The sequence below is a fragment of the Pelodiscus sinensis genome, chromosome 1 (genome assembly GCF_049634645.1).
Source record: "Pelodiscus sinensis isolate JC-2024 chromosome 1, ASM4963464v1, whole genome shotgun sequence".
NCBI lineage: Eukaryota > Metazoa > Chordata > Testudines > Trionychidae > Pelodiscus > Pelodiscus sinensis.
The window spans coordinates 152650345-152656344 of NC_134711.1; the positions used below are offsets into that span (position 1 = coordinate 152650345).

The 6000-nt window shown below is 41.7% G+C and overlaps 1 long non-coding RNA gene across 1 annotated transcript in view; it reads left to right on the plus strand.

Annotated features, from left to right (window-relative positions):
- Positions 1-5344, plus strand: part of LOC106731545 (uncharacterized) — a 48533-nt gene extending 43189 nt beyond the window's left edge. The window contains exon 4 of the long non-coding RNA XR_012897497.1: positions 3683-5344. This is a non-coding gene — a long non-coding RNA (uncharacterized LOC106731545). The remainder of the gene's footprint in view (positions 1-3682) is intronic.
- Positions 5345-6000: the final 656 nt, after the last annotated feature.

The following is a 6000-nucleotide window of genomic DNA, read 5'->3' on the forward strand; positions in this document are numbered from 1 at the left end:
ATGAATATTGTCCTGAAGGGACCTTTAAGGATAGTTTATAATTAGCATTAAATGATAGAATATATCATGTTGCACTTGTTTGGTGAAGAGTTTGATGAATTTTTCCCATATACTAGCTGTCTGATCCTTTCTGTATTTTATTATTAGTAACATTTCTTTAATTTGGATGTAGGATTTTGTGCTCTGTTATCCTTTTACTCTGATCTGTGGAGGTAACCTCTCAACACAATTAAAGCAACTGTAAATCAACATTATTAAACATCTCAAATTCTCTTGGCACATTCACACTTTGATGAAGCACCATAGTACTCATAATACTCATATTCTGGAAGGTCGTTTTAATATTTTCTCACAACAGCTGAACTGCTTATTGAACTAATAATTACTTTGAGTGGGTGAGTATTCTGATGTTTGCCTCTGTGTTACCTAATTTTAAAAGGTAAACAAAATATATTTTAATAGAGTTTGCCTATGAGCCCTGAGCCCACAAAGTCCTGGGTCTCTCAAGTCAACTGGCAAACATGTTTCCAGTTAATACTCATTGTGTGACATGGACACTTATCCCATGAGAACTGGACAGAGAGCACTAAAATCCCAGGCTGGCTATGGACCTAATGGATGAAAAGATCTGTGCAATCAGTTACCAGTCTTTTGATCCATCCAATTCTTTACTCATCTTATTAAATGTTTCGAAATAACGTACCATTATTAATGAGTTGTTTTTCAAAGGTGCAGGGAAGTCACTAAGGCCCTGACTTTAGAAAGCATCTATTCAGGATAGCACTTACATGCATACATAAATCCCACTGAAGCACGTTTTTAAATTTTATGTGTAATATTTAAGAGTGATGGTATTTTGGAAGGTTTAATAAAATAAGGAAAAATGGAGGGAGGGGGAGATTAATCTGAAAACCAGTAATTGATTGTCCAGATGCATCCCTCCTCTGAATTAGTTCAGCTGAATTCTGAATCTGAATTCTGGGCAAAAGGATCTGTTGAACTGGGTTTTTGAAGGTTGAGTGTCTCCTTCAACCTAGTGCCTAGATGATGATGGAATAGAAAGGAGTTTTTGTAGGTGTCTAATGGTGCTTCCATGGACTTAATCATTTAATGCTGCTGAGATATAATGTTATTGTTAGTAGTGTGCTAAGGCACCAAGAACTGCGGATAGGTATCTTTTTACCTAATACTTAAATCCAATGCTTTTTTTGTTTAAAAAAAAAAAAGGTGCCAGTACTCCAGAGGAAAAGTTGTTGACTGGAGGTGCTGGTATGGAGTCTAGAGATGCCAGCACTGCATGCCAGGCAATAAGTACTATCATAGAAAAAGCACTGCTTAAATCTAAAAATAAGTATATTCTTTCCTGAATTGAGATGGACTCAAGATACTCTGAAGTTTTCCCCTGACTTAGAGGTCATTGGGACACTGGGATTTTGATGGCTAAGTACATGCACAGTGCCTTGAAAATGTACCTCTGAAGGATATGAGGCAGGGAACTAACAATATCCTTCCTCACTGAAAGTTGTCACCTTCTGGACAAGAACAATCACACCTGACCAGAGACTAATAAAACCTGAAAAAAATCAATGTTATGCTCCCTGTTAGTGTGTTAGACAGGATTGGAAATTTGCTTTTGCAATTGATTTGTTTCCCATTGCAAAACTAATTACTTCCTATGCAGTTCTTCCTTCACCTGCCTCCAGAGGGGAAACTGTATTAGCAGAGGTAACTCTTGTCCATTGTTCAGACACCTGCATTATTTATTACCGTTGCTTCCTTGTTTGTACTAGGTCTTAAAGATTCCAAATTTTAGGAGAATCATATATTCATAGTCTGCACTCTGAGGTAAGGTTGAATTTATTAAGGTTGATTTTTAGCACCCAATTGTGTAAAGTCAAAGGTGCATGTCCTTACTGTGCTCAAGAGTTCAATGGTCCTCAGTATGGTGCATCCTCAGTAAGGTCTCTATCGACTTTGACAGCAATGCACTGTGGGTAGCTACAGTTCCTGACACCTCTTTGCATTCTGGATTATGCTCCCAGTGCCTGATGGAACCAAAGCAGTGCAGTGGTGGTTCTGGGTACATGTCATTAGTGTCCTATAACACACTCATCTCATCCTCCCCCTTTTGCTTGAAAACAATGGCAGTCTTTTTTGTGTCCTCTTTTCCCCTGGTTATCCATGCAGATGCCATAACAGAGCAAGCATGGAGCCCATTCAGCAGCAAAGTACTATGGCAATCATAGCAAACCCCTTGCACCTTATTCTGCATCATGGCCAGAGCCTAGCCAGGAGCTGCCAGAACGAGGGAGAATCTGAGGAAGCCGGGAACAGACACTTGTGAGAAGTACTTGAGATGAGAAATTGGCAGGTGCTGGTGACATTTGATCTTCTTGACACAGTAGAATGCCACTTCTGGTGCTGAGAGACTGTCACAGGGCTGGTGCCCCTAGCCGTCCGTCCTGGGAATTATCTCTCTTGCCTCGCTGGATGCCTCTCTCTAGGTGGTGTCTCCCTGCATTTCTCCTTGGTCACGGCATCCTCTTCCAGACACTGCCCTCTGACAGTGCCCACTCTGGTCTCTCTGCGTCCCCTTCTGGGGGGGGTGAAGACCTGCTTCCCCTGCAGTTAGGTCCCTGCTACTCTCTGTCCAGAGCCACAGTCAGTTCTCTCACTCCCTCCAGGAGCCCTTCATTATATAGCCCCCAGCTGGGCCCTCATTAGCAAGACCTGCCTCAGCGGGGGCTTTACACTCAGCCCTTGCTCAGGGCTGGAGTTTGCCCTTAAAGGGCCAGTACAGGGCACATGCCCTGTCACAGAGACAAACACAGATTGGTGGGACTGAATAATCATGCAGCTGTGGGACCATCAGCAGTGGTAATAAACTTTCACATGCCTCAGGCCACTTTAATGGAACTGTGGAAATTGTTTTCCCTGCCGTGAAGTGCAGCAATAGCAGAATGAGACCAGCTCTGACAGTTGTGAAGTGAGTTGCAATAACCTCATGGAAACTTGCAAAGCCAGACAGCCACTGATCAGCTGACAATCAATTAAGAGTGGAAAATCTACATTGGGGGCTGCTGTGATTCAAGAAGCCAAGTCAATCAATACCATTCTGCTATGAAGGGCAGTGACTCTGGGAAACATGCAGGACATAGAGGATGGCTTTGCCTAAAAGTAGTGGGGCTATAGATGGAGCCTATATCCCTATCTTGGCACCTAACCACCTTGCCAAGAGTACATAAACCTCAAGGTGTCCTTCTCAATGGTGTTAGAGGAACTGGTGGATCACAAGAGCCATTTCACTGACATCAGCATGGGATGGTCAGGAAATGTGCATGATGCATGCACCTTTATGAACTCTAGTCTCTTCAGCTAGATGCATGTGCATTTCTAGCTGGTTAACGAGGTGATAAGGTGATCTAAATTATTTGACAGGAAGAGCACATACCTCTTGTGACCCTAGGAAAAATGCTGCTATAGCATTGGAGGCAGAGAAGGAAAAAAAACGGATTTAGATAGTTTTATCATCGAACAGGATTTATGGAGCTGGGCACATTTTTTAAGACTTAATAGTAGCACAGATTTTCCAAACATACGGATTCAACAGATCAGCTTTATTTCATCTCTCTGAGGAGCTCTTCTGCCAATTTGAGCCATTTTTTTTTACTTTTTTTTGTAGATTCACTTTCGTAGAAAGAACAATACGAAGAGTCAGCAGATGTAAAGATTGTCAACTAGACCATCAAGCCCTTTAAAACTGAAACACGGATTTTCTTTTACTGACTTGTTATCCCTTTCTTCTTCTTACAAGTGCAGTACAGAGGTTGGGGACATCATAATGAGCTGTCATCTGACTATGATGCTATGGAGCATACAGGTACGTCAAAGTTAGTTGGAGAGCTCTCTTCTAGCCAGTGGCAACATACTTCCCTTTCTCCACTGAGGAAAACCATGGTGCCATTAAGTCATCAACACTGGTCTAAGAAGCCACGTGCTTTTTTCTAGGAGCTGGGTTTGTGTTTCAGTCCAGATTCAGTTGGTGTCTGGTGGATTCTAAGGAGGACCATAGAGACTCTGGAGATATTTAAGAGAAGGTTGGATAGATATCTATCAAGGATGGTCTAGACCGGTGTTTCTGAAAATGTACCGCAGGCCAGGCCACCATTTCCCGCTGGTCCGCTGGGCTGCAAAGGGTGAAACAAAGCCAATGGGAGCTGCGAGGCTCTGTGGCTATGGCGCCAGTCCATAAACAAACCAGGGCGGCCAGTTAAAGTGTTTCTGAAAGTGTTTCCATAGTACACTTTCAGAAACACTGGTCTAGACAGTACTGGGTCCTGCTGTGAGGGCAGGGGTCTGGACTCAATGACCTCTCAAGGTCCCTTCCAGTTCTGGTGTTCTATGTTTCTATGATTAGCAGAAGGCCTAGGTGGGAGGGTTTCCACTACCAGCTTTGAAGGGCTGAGGCAAGGCAGATCTGTCTTATTTTTGGACTGACCTCACAATCGACAGCAAATGGGTTTCATGATTTTTGAAACCTGTCAAGAAGGAAGAGGAGGAGGCTGGAGAAACTTCAACTTGATTATCTGGAGAGTAGTGAATGTAGGAGGAAGCAACAAACATATTAGTTTTTTCTTGTGTTAGTCTTTATTTTTTTTTATTTTCCTTTAGTTCCAAATGTTGGGTCAAAACCCTGGATCTAACTACCTTTTTGAATTTTGCAGGGGAGCAAGGGGCATTTGGTCAGAATCTGCCTTATGGATGTCTATCTTTGAACAGGCTGAGCCAAAACTCTGAGTTCAGATATTCCATATGGTTGCTTTATTTCTGAATCACTCAGACAGAAATCACTAAAGGGATTTTTTTTTCACTGAAGAACTCTGATCTGTGTCTGTGAACACACCTCTTTTGTAGAAGGGTAGCTTTGGTCATCTCCTATATGGCTAATGATGAATAGCTAATTATGTGTTCAAAATGATGGGCTCAATTTTGATGGTGCAGCTAATTCTGCCCATTTTATGTATGAACAACTGTCTAAGTAAAATCCATTCTTGTGCAATGGGTCTGTTATGAGGTCCCACCTCAGCCACAGAATAAGGCACAGAATTGTTTGTAGTGATCCTCTACGCTGGGATCCATTTAATTCACTGTGCAGGTAACAGAATGTAACTGTGAAAACCATACATATCCCCATGTTATCACACAAGTAGAGGCTGTGCTGAGCTCTCATTTTTTCCAAATGAATCTGAAACATCTGTGGAAGACTTTGTTTCTGCCATTGTGAGAAAATGCACTTTCTGTTTTAAGTAGTGCTGGTTACTTGTACAGAAAGCAGGGTGCACTTAAGATATGTTCATTTTCAGATTGATTTGACTTTTTGAAAGTATTGTTTTAACAGATTCACCCAGAAATAACTTTGGTAATAATAGAGTAATGCTTCGGGTTTTCTTTTCTAAAACTGCAAATATTTGGAAAATTGAGAGGAGTGAACGGGGACATTTTTGGTAAGGTCGCTTTATTAATAACATCTTAGGGACAATTGCCTCCAGTTTCTACTACTCATTCTTGTTATTTAATTGTACTGTGAAATAAAAATGCATGTTCTCAGTTTTGATTTAGCTTAGCTGTGATGGCTGGGCTCACCTGTTTTTCAAGGACAATGTTGTTTGGTATGTGTGTGTTCTTCTTTCAGGCATACAAGCATGGTGATTTCAAATGCACGTGCATATTAACATGGCAAAGCCGGCAACATCAAACAAAACCTGCAGCTATTTTCGAGAGTAAAAGTCAAGTATCTTAGCACTTTGCCTCATGGATTAGTGCTCATGCTCAAGGGTTAACGTAGCCAAAGACAAGTCTCAGGGGTAACTGTGTTAGTTCATATCTGCAAAAACAAGGAGTCCTGTGCCACTTGAAAGACTCACAGATTTATTTGAGCATAAGCTTTTGAGGGTAAAAAACCACTTTGTCCGATGCATGGATTATAGTCCTCAGAAAGAG